This window comes from Stenella coeruleoalba (genome assembly GCF_951394435.1).
Source record: "Stenella coeruleoalba genome assembly, contig: scaffold_152, whole genome shotgun sequence".
Lineage (NCBI taxonomy): Eukaryota > Metazoa > Chordata > Mammalia > Artiodactyla > Delphinidae > Stenella > Stenella coeruleoalba.
In genome coordinates this window covers 265,465-287,215 of record NW_027645953.1, presented here as the reverse complement: position 1 = coordinate 287,215, position 21,751 = coordinate 265,465, and the positions used below count along the sequence as shown (strand labels likewise).

The following is a 21,751-nucleotide window of genomic DNA, read 5'->3' as shown; positions in this document are numbered from 1 at the left end:
AGCATGTGTACAGGGGCATAAATGCAGCAGTGATAGGATTGGAGAGGTTCGGTGAGCAAATGAAGACCCTTTGAAGTCATATTGCATGGTACCCATTACACGGGTCTCAACTCTCCAGGTTTAAGGTATTCTTCCTTCAGCTAAAACATGCATGTGGAACCTAGAGTATGATCAACCATGTGATCGGGAGACATGTTCAAATATGTCTCAGTTTTCCTCCCATGGTACTCGGGTGCAACATTCCAGACACTTTACTAACACTCTCCCCACTTGGAGAGTCAGCCCCTTTAACCTCCTGTTTGGCCCAGTTTGCAATTTCTGCGGAAGATGAACAGGAATAGCGAGAACCAATGAGAGGCTAGCTGGAGGTGTCTGGACGGGCAAATTTAACTCTCATTTCCCACCAGGAAGAGGAATTAACCAAAGGCTCAGCATGCCGGGCCGGAACCAGATTAGGGCCTGAAGCCATCCTGCGGTGTTGCGGCCAGCTCAAAAGAAAGCGAGTTGAAGAAAGGAGCTCAGGGGCACTGTAATTCACAAACCTGCAGAGTTATAAATGACAGCTATCGTCCAAAAATAGACTGAAGTAAGGCTACCAAGAGGACTTGAAAGCGGGGCAGAATTGCAGGAAACCGATTTCAGGAGGTAGACTGGAATTGCATTGAAAGCATAGGAAAAGAGGCAGAACGTCCACAATGATGCACTTGGCCAAAAAGGGCGTATGCGTTTTTTCCTGAATATATTCAGGAAAAAACGCATACGCCCTTTTTGGCCAACCAAGCAAGCTTGCAAAGGAAATCTGCACTACAATGAAGTCTCACTTCCCCCCGGTCAAAAGGGCCATCTGAAAAAAGTGTAAAATCCAGAAAGTCAGGACAGGCCATGGAGAACTGGGAGCCTTGTTATGCTGATGGGCGGGATGTAAATTGCCAACAACCACTCGGGAGAAGTGTATGGTGTTTCCTGAAACATCTAAAAAACAAAGCAACAGAACCTAGGGCACTTCCACTTATGGTCCTATAGCTTAGGGAAATTAAAATCAAAAAGACACAGCCACCCCAAAGTTTGGAACGGCTCTGTTTACAAGAACCTCGTTTACAGTACAAGTTCAACATCGCAGAAAGTGAAAAATGGATAAAGAAGTTGTGGTATTTACTTACAAAGCAATATCACTCAACAATGAAATCTGTGTCATCAGGCCCTTAGCAGCACAATGAGTGGATTCAGGTATGATGATTCTAACTGAAGTAAGTCACACAGAAAAAGAAACATCATAAGATATCAGTAATACACGGAATGGAAACTTGGCTACACAGCAACTGAATTACAGAACAGAACAGGGTCTCAAATTTAGAAAACCAACTTATGCTTGCTTAAGGGTAAAGGTGAGTTGGGGTGTTGCATAAAACCAGAGATTGAAATGAGCACAGATAAAGTTCCTTAAGTCAAATATGGAATAGACAAGAGCTACTCCTTGCTCAACGAAATGGACTCAACACCGCATATTAAACGCCTAAGAATGTACCTGACTAGTAAGTATCTTAAAACCTATGGATTGCTATGTCTCCGAAAGAGAATCAAGCATGTGTACAGGGGCATAAACGCAGCAGTGATAGGATTGGAGAGGTTCGGTGAGCAAATGAAGACCCTTTGAAGTCATATTGCATGGTACCCATTACACGGGTCTTAACTCTCCAGGTTTAAGGTATTCTTCCTTCAGCTAAAACATGCATGTGGAACCCAAGTATGATCAACCATGTGAATGGGAGACGTGTTCAAATATGTCTCAGTTTTCCTCCCCTGGTACTCGGGTGCAACATTCCAGATGCTTTACTAACACTCTCCCCACTTGGAGAGTCAGTCCCTTTAACCTCCTGTTTGGCCCAGTTTGCAATTTCTGCGGAAGATGAACAGGAATAGCGAGAACCAATGAGAGACTAGCTGGAGGTGTCTGGACGGGCAAATTTAACTCTCATTTCCCACCAGGAAGAGGAAATAACCAAAGGATCAGCGTGCCGTGCCGGAATCAGATTAGGGCCTGAAGCCATCCTGCGGTGTTGCGGCCAGGTCACAAGAAAGCGAGTTGAAGAAAGGAGCTCAGGGGCACTGTAATTCACAAACCTGCAGAGTTATAAATGACAGCTATCGTCCAAAAATAGACTGAAGTAAGGCTGCCAAGAGGACTTGAAAGCGGGGCAGAATTGCACGAAAACAATTTCAGGAGGTAGACTGGAATTGCATTGAAAGCATAGGAAAAGAGGCAGAACGTCCACAATGATGCACTTGGCCAAAAAGGGCGTATGCGTTTTTTCCTGAATATATTCAGGAAAAAACGCATACGCCCTTTTTGGCCAACCAAGCAAGCTTGCAAAGGAAATCTGCACTACAATGAAGTCTCACTTCCCCCTGGTCAAAAGGGCCATCTGAAAAAAGTGTAAAATCCAGAAAGGCAACAGGCCATTGAGAACTGGGAGCCTTGTTATGCTGAAGGGCGGGATGTAAATTGCCAACAGACACTTGGGAGAAGTGTATGGTGTTTCCTGAAACATCTAAAAAACAAAGCAACAGAGCCTAGGGCACTTCCACTTATGGTCCTATAGCTTAGGGAAATTAAAATCAAAAAGACACAGCCACCCCAAAGTTTGGAACAGCTCTGTTTACAAGAACCTCGTTTACAGTACAAGTTCAACATCGCAGAAAGTGAAAAATGGATAAAGAAGTTGTGGTATTCACTTACAAAGCAATATCACTCAGCAATGAAATCTATGTCATCAGGCCCTTAGCAGCACAATGAGTGGATTCAGGTATGATGATTCTAACTGAAATAAGTCACACAGAAAAAGAAACATCATCAGATATCAGTAATACACGGAATGGAAACTTGGCGACACAGGAACTGAATTACAGAACAGAACAGGGTCTCAAATTTAGAAAGACAACTTATGCTTGCTTAAGGGTAAAGGTGAGTTGGGGTGCTGCATAAAACCAGAGATTGAAATGAGCACAGATAAAGTTCCTTAAGCCAAATATGGAATAGACAAGAGCTACTCCTTGCTCAACGAAATGGACTCAACACCGCATATTAAACGCCTAAGAATGTACCTGACTAGTAAGTATCTTAAAACCTATGGATTGCTATGTCTCCGAAAGAGAATCAAGCATGTGTACAGGGGCATAAACGCAGCAGTGATAGGATTGGAGAGGTTCGGTGAGCAAATGAAGACCCTTTGAAGTCATATTGCATGGTACCCATTCCACGGGTTTCAACTACCCAGGTTTAAGGTATTCTTCCTTCAGCTAAAACATGCATGTGGAACCTAGAGTATGATCAACCATGTGATCGGGAGACGTGTTCAAATATGTCTCAGTTTTCCTCCCCTGGTACTCGGGTGCAACATTCCAGACGCTTTACTAACACTCTCCCCACTTGGAGAGTCAGTCCCTTTAACCTCCTGTTTGGCCCAGTTTGCAATTTCTGCGGAAGATGAACAGGAATAGCGAGAACCAATGAGAGGCTAGCTGGAGGTGTCTGGACGGGCAAATTTAACTCTCATTTCCCACCAGGAAGAGGAATTAACCAAAGGCTCAGCATGCCGGGCCGGAACCAGATTAGGGCCTGAAGCCATCCTGCGGTGTTGCGGCCAGGTCACAAGAAAGCGAGTTTAAAAAAGGAGCTCAGGGGCACTGTAATTCACAAACCTGCAGAGTTATAAATGACAGCTATCGTCCAAAAATAGACTGAAGTAAGGCTGCCAAGAGGACTTGAAAGCGGGGCAGAATTGCAGGAAACCGATTTCAGGAGGTAGACTGGAATTGCATTGAAAGCATAGGAAAAGAGGCAGAACGTCCACAATGATGCACTTGGCCAAAAAGGGCGTATGCGTTTTTTCCTGAATATATTCAGGGAAAAACGCATACGCCCTTTTTGGCCAACCAAGCAAGCTTGCAAAGGAAATCTGCACTACAATGAAGTCTCACTTCCCCCCGGTCAAAAGGGCCATCTGAAAAAAGTGTAAAATCCAGAAAGGCAGGACAGGCCATGGAGAACTGGGAGCCTTGTTATGCTGATGGGCGGGATGTAAATTGCCAACAGACACTCGGGAGAAGTGTATGGTGTTTCCTGAAACATCTAAAAAACAAAGCAACAGAGCCTAGGGCACTGCCACTTATGGTCCTATAGCTTAGGGAAATTAAAATCAAAAAGACACAGCCACCCCAAAGTTTGGGACGCCTCTGTTTACAAGAAACTCGTTTACAGTACAAGTTCAACATCGCAGAAAGTGAAAAATGGATAAAGACGTTGTGGTATTTACTTACAAAGCAATATCACTCAGCAATGAAATCTATGTCATCAGGCCCTTAGCATCACAATGAGTGGATTCAGGTATGATGATTCTAACTGAAATAAGTCACACAGAAAAAGAAACATCATAAGATATCAGTAATACACGGAATGTAAACTTGGCTACACAGGAACTGAATTACAGAACAGAACAGGGTCTCAAATTTAGAAAACCAACTTATGCTTGCTTAAGGGTAAAGGTGAGTTGGGGTGCTGCATAAAACCAGAGATTGAAATGAGCACAGATAAAGTTCCTTAAGTCAAATATGGAATAGACAAGAGCTACTCCTTGCTCAACGAAATGGACTCAACACCGCATATTAAACGCCTAAGAATGTACCTGACTAGTAAGTATCGTAAAACCTATGGATTGCTATGTCTCCAAAAGAGAATCAAGCATGTGTGTAGGGGCATAAACGCAGCAGTGATAGGATTGGAGAGGTTCGGTGAGCAAATGAAGACCCTTTGATGTCATATTGCATGGTACCCATTACACGGGTCTCAACTCTCCAGGTTTAAGGTATTCTTCCTTCAGCTAAAACATGCATGTGGAACCCAAGTATGATCAACCATGTGAACGGGAGATGTGTTCAAATATGTCTCAGTTTTCCTCCCCTGGTACTCGGGTGCAACATTCCAGACGCTTTACTAACACTCTCCCCACTTGGAGAGTCAGCGCCTTTAACCTCCTGTTTGGCCCAGGTTGCAATTTCTGCGGAAGATGAACAGGAATAGCGAGAACCAATGAGAGGCTAGCTGGAGGTGTCTGGACGGGCAAATTTAACTCTCATTTCCCACCAGGAAGAGGAAATAACCAAAGGCTCAGCATGCCGTACCGGAACCAGATTAGGGCCTGAAGCCATCCTGCGGTGTTGCGGCCAGCTCAAAAGAAAGCGAGTTGAAGAAAGGAGCTCAGGGGCACTGTAATTCACAAACCTGCAGAGTTATAAATGACAGCTATCGTCCAAAAATAGACTGAAGTAAGGCTGCCAAGAGGACTTGAAAGCGGGGCAGAATTGCAGGAAACCGATTTCAGGAGGTAGACTGGAATTGCATTGAAAGCATAGGAAAAGAGGCAGAACGTCCACAATGATGCACTTGGCCAAAAAGGGCATATGCGTTTTTTCCTGAATATATTCAGGAAAAAACGCATACGCCCTTTTTGGCCAACCAAGCAAGCTTGCAAAGGAAATCTGCATTACAATGAAGTCTCACTTCCCCCCGGTCAAAAGGGCCATCTGAAAAAAGTGTAAAATCCAGAAAGGTAACAGGCCATGGAGAACTGGGAGCCTTGTTATGCTGATGGGCGGGATGTAAATTGCCAACAACCACTCGGGAGAAGTGTATGGTGTTTCCTGAAACATCTAAAAAACAAACCAACAGAACCTAGGGCACTTCCACTTATGGTCCTATAGCTTAGGGAAATTAAAATCAAAAAGACACAGCCACCCCAAAGTTTGGAACGGCTCTGTTTACAAGAACCTCGTTTACAGTACAAGTTCAACATCGCAGAAAGTGAAAAATGGATAAAGAAGTTGTGGTATTTACTTACAAAGCAATATCACTCAGCAATGAAATCTGTGTCATCAGGCCCTTAGCAGCACAATGAGTGGATTCAGGTATGATGATTCTAACTGAAATAAGTCACACAGAAAAAGAAACATCATAAGATATCAGTAATACACGGAATGTAAACTTGGCTACACAGGAACTGCATTGCAAAACAGAACAGGGTCTCAAATTTAGAAAACCAACTTATTCTTGCTTAAGGGTAAAGGTGAGTTGGGGTGCTGCATAAAACCAGAGATTGAAATGAGCACAGATAAAGTTCCTTAAGCCAAATATGGAATAGACAAGAGCTACTCCTTGCTCAACGAAATGGACTCAACACCGCATATTAAACGCCTAAGAATGTACCTGACTAGTAAGTATCTTAAAACCTATGGATTGCTATGTCTCTGAAAGAGAATCAAGCATGTGTACAGGGGCATAAATGCAGCAGTGATAGGATTGGAGAGGTTCGGTGAGCAAATGAAGACCCTTTGAAGTCATATTGCATGGTACCCATTACACGGGTCTCAACTCTCCAGGTTTAAGGTATTCTTCCTTCAGCTAAAACATGCATGTGGAACCTAGAGTATGATCAACCATGTGATCGGGAGACATGTTCAAATATGTCTCAGTTTTCCTCCCATGGTACTCGGGTGCAACATTCCAGACACTTTACTAACACTCTCCCCACTTGGAGAGTCAGCCCCTTTAACCTCCTGTTTGGCCCAGTTTGCAATTTCTGCGGAAGATGAACAGGAATAGCGAGAACCAATGAGAGACTAGCTGGAGGTGTCTGGACGGGCAAATTTAACTCTCATTTCCCACCAGGAAGAGGAAATAACCAAAGGATCAGCGTGCCGTGCCGGAATCAGATTAGGGCCTGAAGCCATCCTGCGGTGTTGCGGCCAGGTCACAAGAAAGCGAGTTGAAGAAAGGAGCTCAGGGGCACTGTAATTCACAAACCTGCAGAGTTATAAATGACAGCTATCGTCCAAAAATAGACTGAAGTAAGGCTGCCAAGAGGACTTGAAAGCGGGGCAGAATTGCACGAAAACAATTTCAGGAGGTAGACTGGAATTGCATTGAAAGCATAGGAAAAGAGGCAGAACGTCCACAATGATGCACTTGGCCAAAAAGGGCGTATGCGTTTTTTCCTGAATATATTCAGGAAAAAACGCATACGCCCTTTTTGGCCAACCAAGCAAGCTTGCAAAGGAAATCTGCACTACAATGAAGTCTCACTTCCCCCTGGTCAAAAGGGCCATCTGAAAAAAGTGTAAAATCCAGAAAGGCAACAGGCCATTGAGAACTGGGAGCCTTGTTATGCTGAAGGGCGGGATGTAAATTGCCAACAGACACTTGGGAGAAGTGTATGGTGTTTCCTGAAACATCTAAAAAACAAAGCAACAGAGCCTAGGGCACTTCCACTTATGGTCCTATAGCTTAGGGAAATTAAAATCAAAAAGACACAGCCACCCCAAAGTTTGGAACAGCTCTGTTTACAAGAACCTCGTTTACAGTACAAGTTCAACATCGCAGAAAGTGAAAAATGGATAAAGAAGTTGTGGTATTCACTTACAAAGCAATATCACTCAGCAATGAAATCTATGTCATCAGGCCCTTAGCAGCACAATGAGTGGATTCAGGTATGATGATTCTAACTGAAATAAGTCACACAGAAAAAGAAACATCATCAGATATCAGTAATACACGGAATGGAAACTTGGCGACACAGGAACTGAATTACAGAACAGAACAGGGTCTCAAATTTAGAAAGACAACTTATGCTTGCTTAAGGGTAAAGGTGAGTTGGGGTGCTGCATAAAACCAGAGATTGAAATGAGCACAGATAAAGTTCCTTAAGCCAAATATGGAATAGACAAGAGCTACTCCTTGCTCAACGAAATGGACTCAACACCGCATATTAAACGCCTAAGAATGTACCTGACTAGTAAGTATCTTAAAACCTATGGATTGCTATGTCTCCGAAAGAGAATCAAGCATGTGTACAGGGGCATAAACGCAGCAGTGATAGGATTGGAGAGGTTCGGTGAGCAAATGAAGACCCTTTGAAGTCATATTGCATGGTACCCATTCCACGGGTTTCAACTACCCAGGTTTAAGGTATTCTTCCTTCAGCTAAAACATGCATGTGGAACCTAGAGTATGATCAACCATGTGATCGGGAGACGTGTTCAAATATGTCTCAGTTTTCCTCCCCTGGTACTCGGGTGCAACATTCCAGACGCTTTACTAACACTCTCCCCACTTGGAGAGTCAGTCCCTTTAACCTCCTGTTTGGCCCAGTTTGCAATTTCTGCGGAAGATGAACAGGAATAGCGAGAACCAATGAGAGGCTAGCTGGAGGTGTCTGGACGGGCAAATTTAACTCTCATTTCCCACCAGGAAGAGGAATTAACCAAAGGCTCAGCATGCCGGGCCGGAACCAGATTAGGGCCTGAAGCCATCCTGCGGTGTTGCGGCCAGGTCACAAGAAAGCGAGTTTAAAAAAGGAGCTCAGGGGCACTGTAATTCACAAACCTGCAGAGTTATAAATGACAGCTATCGTCCAAAAATAGACTGAAGTAAGGCTGCCAAGAGGACTTGAAAGCGGGGCAGAATTGCAGGAAACCGATTTCAGGAGGTAGACTGGAATTGCATTGAAAGCATAGGAAAAGAGGCAGAACGTCCACAATGATGCACTTGGCCAAAAAGGGCGTATGCGTTTTTTCCTGAATATATTCAGGGAAAAACGCATACGCCCTTTTTGGCCAACCAAGCAAGCTTGCAAAGGAAATCTGCACTACAATGAAGTCTCACTTCCCCCCGGTCAAAAGGGCCATCTGAAAAAAGTGTAAAATCCAGAAAGGCAGGACAGGCCATGGAGAACTGGGAGCCTTGTTATGCTGATGGGCGGGATGTAAATTGCCAACAGACACTCGGGAGAAGTGTATGGTGTTTCCTGAAACATCTAAAAAACAAAGCAACAGAGCCTAGGGCACTGCCACTTATGGTCCTATAGCTTAGGGAAATTAAAATCAAAAAGACACAGCCACCCCAAAGTTTGGGACGCCTCTGTTTACAAGAAACTCGTTTACAGTACAAGTTCAACATCGCAGAAAGTGAAAAATGGATAAAGACGTTGTGGTATTTACTTACAAAGCAATATCACTCAGCAATGAAATCTATGTCATCAGGCCCTTAGCATCACAATGAGTGGATTCAGGTATGATGATTCTAACTGAAATAAGTCACACAGAAAAAGAAACATCATAAGATATCAGTAATACACGGAATGTAAACTTGGCTACACAGGAACTGAATTACAGAACAGAACAGGGTCTCAAATTTAGAAAACCAACTTATGCTTGCTTAAGGGTAAAGGTGAGTTGGGGTGCTGCATAAAACCAGAGATTGAAATGAGCACAGATAAAGTTCCTTAAGTCAAATATGGAATAGACAAGAGCTACTCCTTGCTCAACGAAATGGACTCAACACCGCATATTAAACGCCTAAGAATGTACCTGACTAGTAAGTATCGTAAAACCTATGGATTGCTATGTCTCCAAAAGAGAATCAAGCATGTGTGTAGGGGCATAAACGCAGCAGTGATAGGATTGGAGAGGTTCGGTGAGCAAATGAAGACCCTTTGATGTCATATTGCATGGTACCCATTACACGGGTCTCAACTCTCCAGGTTTAAGGTATTCTTCCTTCAGCTAAAACATGCATGTGGAACCCAAGTATGATCAACCATGTGAACGGGAGATGTGTTCAAATATGTCTCAGTTTTCCTCCCCTGGTACTCGGGTGCAACATTCCAGACGCTTTACTAACACTCTCCCCACTTGGAGAGTCAGCGCCTTTAACCTCCTGTTTGGCCCAGGTTGCAATTTCTGCGGAAGATGAACAGGAATAGCGAGAACCAATGAGAGGCTAGCTGGAGGTGTCTGGACGGGCAAATTTAACTCTCATTTCCCACCAGGAAGAGGAAATAACCAAAGGCTCAGCATGCCGTACCGGAACCAGATTAGGGCCTGAAGCCATCCTGCGGTGTTGCGGCCAGCTCAAAAGAAAGCGAGTTGAAGAAAGGAGCTCAGGGGCACTGTAATTCACAAACCTGCAGAGTTATAAATGACAGCTATCGTCCAAAAATAGACTGAAGTAAGGCTGCCAAGAGGACTTGAAAGCGGGGCAGAATTGCAGGAAACCGATTTCAGGAGGTAGACTGGAATTGCATTGAAAGCATAGGAAAAGAGGCAGAACGTCCACAATGATGCACTTGGCCAAAAAGGGCATATGCGTTTTTTCCTGAATATATTCAGGAAAAAACGCATACGCCCTTTTTGGCCAACCAAGCAAGCTTGCAAAGGAAATCTGCATTACAATGAAGTCTCACTTCCCCCCGGTCAAAAGGGCCATCTGAAAAAAGTGTAAAATCCAGAAAGGTAACAGGCCATGGAGAACTGGGAGCCTTGTTATGCTGATGGGCGGGATGTAAATTGCCAACAACCACTCGGGAGAAGTGTATGGTGTTTCCTGAAACATCTAAAAAACAAACCAACAGAACCTAGGGCACTTCCACTTATGGTCCTATAGCTTAGGGAAATTAAAATCAAAAAGACACAGCCACCCCAAAGTTTGGAACGGCTCTGTTTACAAGAACCTCGTTTACAGTACAAGTTCAACATCGCAGAAAGTGAAAAATGGATAAAGAAGTTGTGGTATTTACTTACAAAGCAATATCACTCAGCAATGAAATCTGTGTCATCAGGCCCTTAGCAGCACAATGAGTGGATTCAGGTATGATGATTCTAACTGAAATAAGTCACACAGAAAAAGAAACATCATAAGATATCAGTAATACACGGAATGTAAACTTGGCTACACAGGAACTGCATTGCAAAACAGAACAGGGTCTCAAATTTAGAAAACCAACTTATTCTTGCTTAAGGGTAAAGGTGAGTTGGGGTGCTGCATAAAACCAGAGATTGAAATGAGCACAGATAAAGTTCCTTAAGCCAAATATGGAATAGACAAGAGCTACTCCTTGCTCAACGAAATGGACTCAACACCGCATATTAAACGCCTAAGAATGTACCTGACTAGTAAGTATCTTAAAACCTATGGATTGCTATGTCTCCGAAAGAGAATCAAGCATGTGTACAGGGGCATAAACGCAGCAGTGATAGGATTGGAGAGGTTCGGTGAGCAAATGAAGACCCTTTGAAGTCATATTGCATGGTACCCATTCCACGGGTTTCAACTACCCAGGTTTAAGGTATTCTTCCTTCAGCTAAAACATGCATGTGGAACCTAGAGTATGATCAACCATGTGATCGGGAGACGTGTTCAAATATGTCTCACTTTTCCTCCCCTGGTACTCGGGTGCAACATTCCAGACGCTTTACTAACACTCTCCCCACTTGGAGAGTCAGTCCCTTTAACCTCCTGTTTGGCCCAGTTTGCAATTTCTGCGGAAGATGAACAGGAATAGCGAGAACCAATGAGAGACTAGCTGGAGGTGTCTGGACGGGCAAATTTAACTCTCATTTCCCAACAGGAAGAGGAAATAACCAAAGGCTCAGCGTGCCGTACCGGAAACAGATTAGGGCCTGAAGCCATCCTGCGGTGTTGCGGCCAGCTCAAAAGAAACCGAGTTGAAGAAAGGAGCTCAGGGGCACTGTAATTCACAAACCTGCAGAGTTATAAATGACAGCTATCGTCCAAAAATAGACTGAAGTAAGGCTGCCAAGAGGACTTGAAAGCGGGGCAGAATTGCAGGAAACCGATTTCAGGAGGTAGACTGGAATTGCATTGAAACCATAGGAAAAGAGGCAGAACGTCCACAATGATGCACTTGGCCAAAAAGGGCGTATGCGTTTTTTTCTGAATATATTCAGGAAAAAACGCATACGCCCTTTTTGGCCAACCAAGCAAGCTTGCAAAGGAAATCTGCACTACAATGAAGTCTCACTTCCCCCCGGTCAAAAGGGCCATCTGAAAAAAGTGTAAAATCCAGAAAGGCAGGACAGGCCATGGAGAACTGGGAGCCTTGTTATGCTGATGGGCGGGATGTAAATTGCCAACAACCACTCGGGAGAAGTGTATGGTGTTTCCTGAAACATCTAAAAAACAAAGCAACAGAACCTAGGGCACTTCCACTTATGGTCCTATAGCTTAGGGAAATTAAAATCAAAAAGACACAGCCACCCCAAAGTTTGGAACGGCTCTGTTTACAAGAACCTCGTTTACAGTACAAGTTCAACATCGCAGAAAGTGAAAAATGGATAAAGAAGTTGTGGTATTTACTTACAAAGCAATATCACTCAGCAATGAAATCTGTGTCATCAGGCCCTTAGCAGCACAATGAGTGGATTCAGGTATGATGATTCTAACTGAAATAAGTCACACAGAAAAAGAAACATCATAAGATATCAGTAATACACGGAATGTAAACTTGGCTACACAGGAACTGCATTCCAAAACAGAACAGGGTCTCAAATTTAGAAAACCAACTTATTCTTGCTTAAGGGTAAAGGTGAGTTGGGGTGCTGCATAAAACCAGAGATTGAAATGAGCACAGATAAAGTTCCTTAAGCCAAATATGGAATAGACAAGAGCTACTCCTTGCTCAACGAAATGGACTCAACACCCCATATTAAACGCCTAAGAATGTACCTGACTAGTAAGTATCTTAAAACCTATGAATTGCTATGTCTCCAAAAGAGAATCAAGCGTGTGTACAGGGGCATAAACGCAGCAGTGATAGGATTGGAGAGGTTCGGTGAGCAAATGAAGACCCTTTGAAGACATATTGCATGGTACCCATTCCACGGGTCTCAACTCTACAGGTTTAAGGTATTCTTCCTACAGCTAAAACATGCATGTGGAACCCAGAGTATGATCAACCGTGTGAACGGGAGACGTGTTCAAATATGTCTCAGTTTTCCTACCCTGGTACTCGGGTGCAACATTCCAGACGCTTTACTAACACTCTCCCCACTTGGAGAGTCAGCGCCTTTAACCTCCTGTTTGGCCCAGTTTGCAATTTCTGCGGAAGATGAACAGGAATAGCGAGAACCAATGAGAGACTAGCTGGAGGTGTCTGGACGGGCAAATTTAACTCTCATTTCCCACCAGGAAGAGGAATTAACCAAAGGCTCAGCGTGCCGTGCCGGAACAAGATTAGGGCCTGAAGCCATCCTGCGGTGTTGCGGCCAGGTCACAAGAAAGCGAGTTGAAGAAAGGAGCTCAGGGGCACTGTAATTCACAAATTGCAGAGTTATAAATGACAGCTATCGTCCAAAAATAGACTGAAGTAAGGCTGCCAAGAGGACTTGAAAGCGGGGCAGAATTGCAGGAAACCGATTTCAGGAGGTAGACTGGAATTGCATTGAAACCATAGGAAAAGAGGCAGAACGTCCACAATGATGCACTTGGCCAAAAAGGGCGTATGCGTTTTTTCCTGAATATATTCAGGAAAAAACGCATACGCCCTTTTTGGCCAACCAAGCAAGCTTGCAAAGGAAATCTGCACTACAATGAAGTCTCACTTCCCCCCGGTCAAAAGGGCCATCTGAAAAAAGTGTAAAATCCAGAAAGGCAACAGGCCATTGAGAACTGGGAGCCTTGTTATGCTGATGGGCGGGATGTAAATTGCCAACAGACACTGGGGAGAAGTGTATGGTGTTTCCTGAAACATCTAAAAAACAAAGCAACAGAGCCTAGGGCACTTCCACTTATGGTCCTATAGCTTAGGGAAATTAAAATCAAAAAGACACAGCCACCCCAAAGTTTGGAACGGCTCTGTTTACAAGAACCTCGTTTACAGTACAAGTTCAACATCGCAGAAATTGAAAAATGGATAAAGAAGTTGTGGTATTCACTTACAAAGCAATATCACTCAGCAATGAAATCTATGTCATCAGGCCCTTAGCAGCACAATGAGTGGATTCAGGTATGATGATTCTAACTGAAATAAGTCACACAGAAAAAGAAACATCATAAGATATCAGTAATACACGGAATGTAAACTTGGCTACACAGGAACTGAATTACAGAACAGAACAGGGTCTCAAATTTAGAAAACCAACTTATGCTTGCTTAAGGGTAAAGGTGAGTTGGGGTGCTGCATAAAACCAGAGATTGAAATGAGCACAGATAAAGTTCCTTAAGTCAAATATGGAATAGACAAGAGCTACTCCTTGCTCAACGAAATGGACTCAACACCGCATATTAAACGCCTAAGAATGTACCTGACTAGTAAGTATCGTAAAACCTATGGATTGCTATGTCTCCAAAAGAGAATCAAGCATGTGTGTAGGGGCATAAACGCAGCAGTGATAGGATTGGAGAGGTTCGGTGAGCAAATGAAGACCCTTTGATGTCATATTGCATGGTACCCATTACACGGGTCTCAACTCTCCAGGTTTAAGGTATTCTTCCTTCAGCTAAAACATGCATGTGGAACCCAAGTATGATCAACCATGTGAACGGGAGATGTGTTCAAATATGTCTCAGTTTTCCTCCCCTGGTACTCGGGTGCAACATTCCAGACGCTTTACTAACACTCTCCCCACTTGGAGAGTCAGCGCCTTTAACCTCCTGTTTGGCCCAGGTTGCAATTTCTGCGGAAGATGAATAGGAATAGCGAGAACCAATGAGAGGCTAGCTGGAGGTGTCTGGACGGGCAAATTTAACTCTCATTTCCCACCAGGAAGAGGAAATAACCAAAGGCTCAGCGTGCCGTACCGGAACCAGATTAGGGCCTGAAGCCATCCTGCGGTGTTGCGGCCAGCTCAAAAGAAAGCGAGTTGAAGAAAGGAGCTCAGGGGCACTGTAATTCACAAACCTGCAGAGTTATAAATGACAGCTATCGTCCAAAAATAGACTGAAGTAAGGCTGCCAAGAGGACTTGAAAGCGGGGCAGAATTGCAGGAAACCGATTTCAGGAGGTAGACTGGAATTGCATTGAAAGCATAGGAAAAGAGGCAGAACGTCCACAATGATGCACTTGGCCAAAAAGGGCATATGCGTTTTTTCCTGAATATATTCAGGAAAAAACGCATACGACCTTTTTGGCCAACCAAGCAAGCTTGCAAAGGAAATCTGCATTACAATGAAGTCTCACTTCCCCCCGGTCAAAAGGGCCATCTGAAAAAAGTGTAAAATCCAGAAAGGTAACAGGCCATGGAGAACTGGGAGCCTTGTTATGCTGATGGGTGGGATGTAAATTGCCAACAACCACTCGGGAGAAGTGTATGGTGTTTCCTGAAACATCTAAAAAACAAACCAACAGAACCTAGGGCACTTCCACTTATGGTCCTATAGCTTAGGGAAATTAAAATCAAAAAGACACAGCCACCCCAAAGTTTGGAACGGCTCTGTTTACAAGAACCTCGTTTACAGTACAAGTTCAACATCGCAGAAAGTGAAAAATGGATAAAGAAGTTGTGGTATTTACTTACAAAGCAATATCACTCAGCAATGAAATCTGTGTCATCAGGCCCTTAGCAGCACAATGAGTGGATTCAGGTATGATGATTCTAACTGAAATAAGTCACACAGAAAAAGAAACATCATAAGATATCAGTAATACACAGAATGTAAACTTGGCTACACAGGAACTGCATTGCAAAACAGAACAGGGTCTCAAATTTAGAAAACCAACTTATTCTTGCTTAAGGGTAAAGGTGAGTTGGGGTGCTGCATAAAACCAGAGATTGAAATGAGCACAGATAAAGTTCCTTAAGCCAAATATGGAATAGACAAGAGCTACTCCTTGCTCAACGAAATGGACTCAACACCGCATATTAAACGCCTAAGAATGTACCTGACTAGTAAGTATCTTAAAACCTATGGATTGCTATGTCTCCGAAAGAGAATCAAGCATGTGTACAGGGGCATAAACGCAGCAGTGATAGGATTGGAGAGGTTCGGTGAGCAAATGAAGACCCTTTGAAGTCATATTGCATGGTACCCATTCCACGGGTTTCAACTACCCAGGTTTAAGGTATTCTTCCTTCAGCTAAAACATGCATGTGGAACCTAGAGTATGATCAACCATGTGATCGGGAGACGTGTTCAAATATGTCTCACTTTTCCTCCCCTGGTACTCGGGTGCAACATTCCAGACGCTTTACTAACACTCTCCCCACTTGGAGAGTCAGTCCCTTTAACCTCCTGTTTGGCCCAGTTTGCAATTTCTGCGGAAGATGAACAGGAATAGCGAGAACCAATGAGAGACTAGCTGGAGGTGTCTGGACGGGCAAATTTAACTCTCATTTCCCAACAGGAAGAGGAAATAACCAAAGGCTCAGCGTGCCGTACCGGAAACAGATTAGGGCCTGAAGCCATCCTGCGGTGTTGCGGCCAGGTCACAAGAAACCGAGTTGAAGAAAGGAGCTCAGGGGCACTGTAATTCACAAACCTGCAGAGTTATAAATGACAGCTATCGTCCAAAAATAGACTGAAGTAAGGCTGCCAAGAGGACTTGAAAGCGGGGCAGAATTGCAGGAAACCGATTTCAGGAGGTAGACTGGAATTGCATTGAAACCATAGGAAAAGAGGCAGAACGTCCACAATGATGCACTTGGCCAAAAAGGGCGTATGCGTTTTTTTCTGAATATATTCAGGAAAAAACGCATACGCCCTTTTTGGCCAACCAAGCAAGCTTGCAAAGGAAATCTGCACTACAATGAAGTCTCACTTCCCCCCGGTCAAAAGGGCCATCTGAAAAAAGTGTAAAATCCAGAAAGGCAGGACAGGCCATGGAGAACTGGGAGCCTTGTTATGCTGATGGGCGGGATGTAAATTGCCAACAACCACTCGGGAGAAGTGTATGGTGTTTCCTGAAACATCTAAAAAACAAAGCAACAGAACCTAGGGCACTTCCACTTATGGTCCTATAGCTTAGGGAAATTAAAATCAAAAAGACACAGCCACCCCAAAGTTTGGAACGGCTCTGTTTACAAGAACCTCGTTTACAGTACAAGTTCAACATCGCAGAAAGTGAAAAATGGATAAAGAAGTTGTGGTATTTACTTACAAAGCAATATCACTCAGCAATGAAATCTGTGTCATCAGGCCCTTAGCAGCACAATGAGTGGATTCAGGTATGATGATTCTAACTGAAATAAGTCACACAGAAAAAGAAACATCATAAGATATCAGTAATACACGGAATGTAAACTTGGCTACACAGGAACTGCATTCCAAAACAGAACAGGGTCTCAAATTTAGAAAACCAACTTATTCTTGCTTAAGGGTAAAGGTGAGTTGGGGTGCTGCATAAAACCAGAGATTGAAATGAGCACAGATAAAGTTCCTTAAGCCAAATATGGAATAGACAAGAGCTACTCCTTGCTCAACGAAATGGACTCAACACCCCATATTAAACGCCTAAGAATGTACCTGACTAGTAAGTATCTTAAAACCTATGAATTGCTATGTCTCCAAAAGAGAATCAAGCGTGTGTACAGGGGCATAAACGCAGCAGTGATAGGATTGGAGAGGTTCGGTGAGCAAATGAAGACCCTTTGAAGACATATTGCATGGTACCCATTCCACGGGTCTCAACTCTACAGGTTTAAGGTATTCTTCCTACAGCTAAAACATGCATGTGGAACCCAGAGTATGATCAACCGTGTGAACGGGAGACGTGTTCAAATATGTCTCAGTTTTCCTACCCTGGTACTCGGGTGCAACATTCCAGACGCTTTACTAACACTCTCCCCACTTGGAGAGTCAGCGCCTTTAACCTCCTGTTTGGCCCAGTTTGCAATTTCTGCGGAAGATGAACAGGAATAGCGAGAACCAATGAGAGACTAGCTGGAGGTGTCTGGACGGGCAAATTTAACTCTCATTTCCCACCAGGAAGAGGAATTAACCAAAGGCTCAGCGTGCCGTGCCGGAACAAGATTAGGGCCTGAAGCCATCCTGCGGTGTTGCGGCCAGGTCACAAGAAAGCGAGTTGAAGAAAGGAGCTCAGGGGCACTGTAATTCACAAATTGCAGAGTTATAAATGACAGCTATCGTCCAAAAATAGACTGAAGTAAGGCTGCCAAGAGGACTTGAAAGCGGGGCAGAATTGCAGGAAACCGATTTCAGGAGGTAGACTGGAATTGCATTGAAACCATAGGAAAAGAGGCAGAACGTCCACAATGATGCACTTGGCCAAAAAGGGCGTATGCGTTTTTTCCTGAATATATTCAGGAAAAAACGCATACGCCCTTTTTGGCCAACCAAGCAAGCTTGCAAAGGAAATCTGCACTACAATGAAGTCTCACTTCCCCCCGGTCAAAAGGGCCATCTGAAAAAAGTGTAAAATCCAGAAAGGCAACAGGCCATTGAGAACTGGGAGCCTTGTTATGCTGATGGGCGGGATGTAAATTGCCAACAGACACTGGGGAGAAGTGTATGGTGTTTCCTGAAACATCTAAAAAACAAAGCAACAGAGCCTAGGGCACTTCCACTTATGGTCCTATAGCTTAGGGAAATTAAAATCAAAAAGACACAGCCACCCCAAAGTTTGGAACGGCTCTGTTTACAAGAACCTCGTTTACAGTACAAGTTCAACATCGCAGAAATTGAAAAATGGATAAAGAAGTTGTGGTATTCACTTACAAAGCAATATCACTCAGCAATGAAATCTATGTCATCAGGTCCTTAGCAGCACAATGAGTGGATTCAGGTATGATGATTCTAACTGAAATAAGTCACACAGAAAAAGAAACATCATAAGATATCAGTAATACACGGAATGTAAACTTGGCTACACAGGAACTGAATTACAGAACAGAACAGGGTCTCAAATTTAGAAAACCAACTTATGCTTGCTTAAGGGTAAAGGTGAGTTGGGGTGCTGCATAAAACCAGAGATTGAAATGAGCACAGATAAAGTTCCTTAAGTCAAATATGGAATAGACAAGAGCTACTCCTTGCTCAACAAAATGGACTCAACACCGCATATTAAACGCCTAAGAATGTACCTGACTAGTAAGTATCGTAAAACCTATGGATTGCTATGTCTCCAAAAGAGAATCAAGCATGTGTGTAGGGGCATAAACGCAGCAGTGATAGGATTGGAGAGGTTCGGTGAGCAAATGAAGACCCTTTGATGTCATATTGCATGGTACCCATTACACGGGTCTCAACTCTCCAGGTTTAAGGTATTCTTCCTTCAGCTAAAACATGCATGTGGAACCCAAGTATGATCAACCATGTGAACGGGAGATGTGTTCAAATATGTCTCAGTTTTCCTCCCCTGGTACTCGGGTGCAACATTCCAGACGCTTTACTAACACTCTCCCCACTTGGAGAGTCAGCGCCTTTAACCTCCTGTTTGGCCCAGGTTGCAATTTCTGCGGAAGATGAATAGGAATAGCGAGAACCAATGAGAGGCTAGCTGGAGGTGTCTGGACGGGCAAATTTAACTCTCATTTCCCACCAGGAAGAGGAAATAACCAAAGGCTCAGCGTGCCGTACCGGAACCAGATTAGGGCCTGAAGCCATCCTGCGGTGTTGCGGCCAGCTCAAAAGAAAGCGAGTTGAAGAAAGGAGCTCAGGGGCACTGTAATTCACAAACCTGCAGAGTTATAAATGACAGCTATCGTCCAAAAATAGACTGAAGTAAGGCTGCCAAGAGGACTTGAAAGCGGGGCAGAATTGCAGGAAACCGATTTCAGGAGGTAGACTGGAATTGCATTGAAAGCATAGGAAAAGAGGCAGAACGTCCACAATGATGCACTTGGCCAAAAAGGGCATATGCGTTTTTTCCTGAATATATTCAGGAAAAAACGCATACGACCTTTTTGGCCAACCAAGCAAGCTTGCAAAGGAAATCTGCATTACAATGAAGTCTCACTTCCCCCCGGTCAAAAGGGCCATCTGAAAAAAGTGTAAAATCCAGAAAGGTAACAGGCCATGGAGAACTGGGAGCCTTGTTATGCTGATGGGTGGGATGTAAATTGCCAACAACCACTCGGGAGAAGTGTATGGTGTTTCCTGAAACATCTAAAAAACAAACCAACAGAACCTAGGGCACTTCCACTTATGGTCCTATAGCTTAGGGAAATTAAAATCAAAAAGACACAGCCACCCCAAAGTTTGGAACGGCTCTGTTTACAAGAACCTCGTTTACAGTACAAGTTCAACATCGCAGAAAGTGAAAAATGGATAAAGAAGTTGTGGTATTTACTTACAAAGCAATATCACTCAGCAATGAAATCTGTGTCATCAGGCCCTTAGCAGCACAATGAGTGGATTCAGGTATGATGATTCTAACTGAAATAAGTCACACAGAAAAAGAAACATCATAAGATATCAGTAATACACGGAATGTAAACTTGGCTACACAGGAACTGCATTGCAAAACAGAACAGGGTCTCAAATTTAGAAAACCAACTTATTCTTGCTTAAGGGTAAAGGTGAGTTGGGGTGCTGCATAAAACCAGAGATTGAAATGAGCACAGATAAAGTTCCTTAAGCCAAATATGGAATAGACAAGAGCTACTCCTTGCTCAACGAAATGGACTCAACACCGCATATTAAACGCCTAAGAATGTACCTGACTAGTAAGTATCTTAAAACCTATGGATTGCTATGTCTCCGAAAGAGAATCAAGCATGTGTACAGGGGCATAAACGCAGCAGTGATAGGATTGGAGAGGTTCGGTGAGCAAATGAAGACCCTTTGAAGTCATATTGCATGGTACCCATTCCACGGGTTTCAACTACCCAGGTTTAAGGTATTCTTCCTTCAGCTAAAACATGCATGTGGAACCTAGAGTATGATCAACCATGTGATCGGGAGACGTGTTCAAATATGTCTCACTTTTCCTCCCCTGGTACTCGGGTGCAACATTCCAGACGCTTTACTAACACTCTCCCCACTTGGAGAGTCAGTCCCTTTAACCTCCTGTTTGGCCCAGTTTGCAATTTCTGCGGAAGATGAACAGGAATAGCGAGAACCAATGAGAGACTAGCTGGAGGTGTCTGGACGGGCAAATTTAACTCTCATTTCCCAACAGGAAGAGGAAATAACCAAAGGCTCAGCGTGCCGTACCGGAAACAGATTAGGGCCTGAAGCCATCCTGCGGTGTTGCGGCCAGGTCACAAGAAACCGAGTTGAAGAAAGGAGCTCAGGGGCACTGTAATTCACAAACCTGCAGAGTTATAAATGACAGCTATCGTCCAAAAATAGACTGAAGTAAGGCTGCCAAGAGGACTTGAAAGCGGGGCAGAATTGCAGGAAACCGATTTCAGGAGGTAGACTGGAATTGCATTGAAACCATAGGAAAAGAGGCAGAACGTCCACAATGATGCACTTGGCCAAAAAGGGCGTATGCGTTTTTTTCTGAATATATTCAGGAAAAAACGCATACGCCCTTTTTGGCCAACCAAGCAAGCTTGCAAAGGAAATCTGCACTACAATGAAGTCTCACTTCCCCCCGGTCAAAAGGGCCATCTGAAAAAAGTGTAAAATCCAGAAAGGCAGGACAGGCCATGGAGAACTGGGAGCCTTGTTATGCTGATGGGCGGGATGTAAATTGCCAACAACCACTCGGGAGAAGTGTATGGTGTTTCCTGAAACATCTAAAAAACAAAGCAACAGAACCTAGGGCACTTCCACTTATGGTCCTATAGCTTAGGGAAATTAAAATCAAAAAGACACAGCCACCCCAAAGTTTGGAACGGCTCTGTTTACAAGAACCTCGTTTACAGTACAAGTTCAACATCGCAGAAAGTGAAAAATGGATAAAGAAGTTGTGGTATTTACTTACAAAGCAATATCACTCAGCAATGAAATCTGTGTCATCAGGCCCTTAGCAGCACAATGAGTGGATTCAGGTATGAT

At 43.8% G+C, this 21,751-nt stretch overlaps 1 long non-coding RNA gene across 2 annotated transcripts in view; it reads right to left on the bottom strand.

Annotated features, from left to right (window-relative positions):
* The window catches only part of LOC307181247, a 559,683-nt gene that overhangs the window by 403,196 nt on the left and 134,736 nt on the right, over nucleotides 1-21,751 (bottom strand). The window lies entirely within an intron of this gene.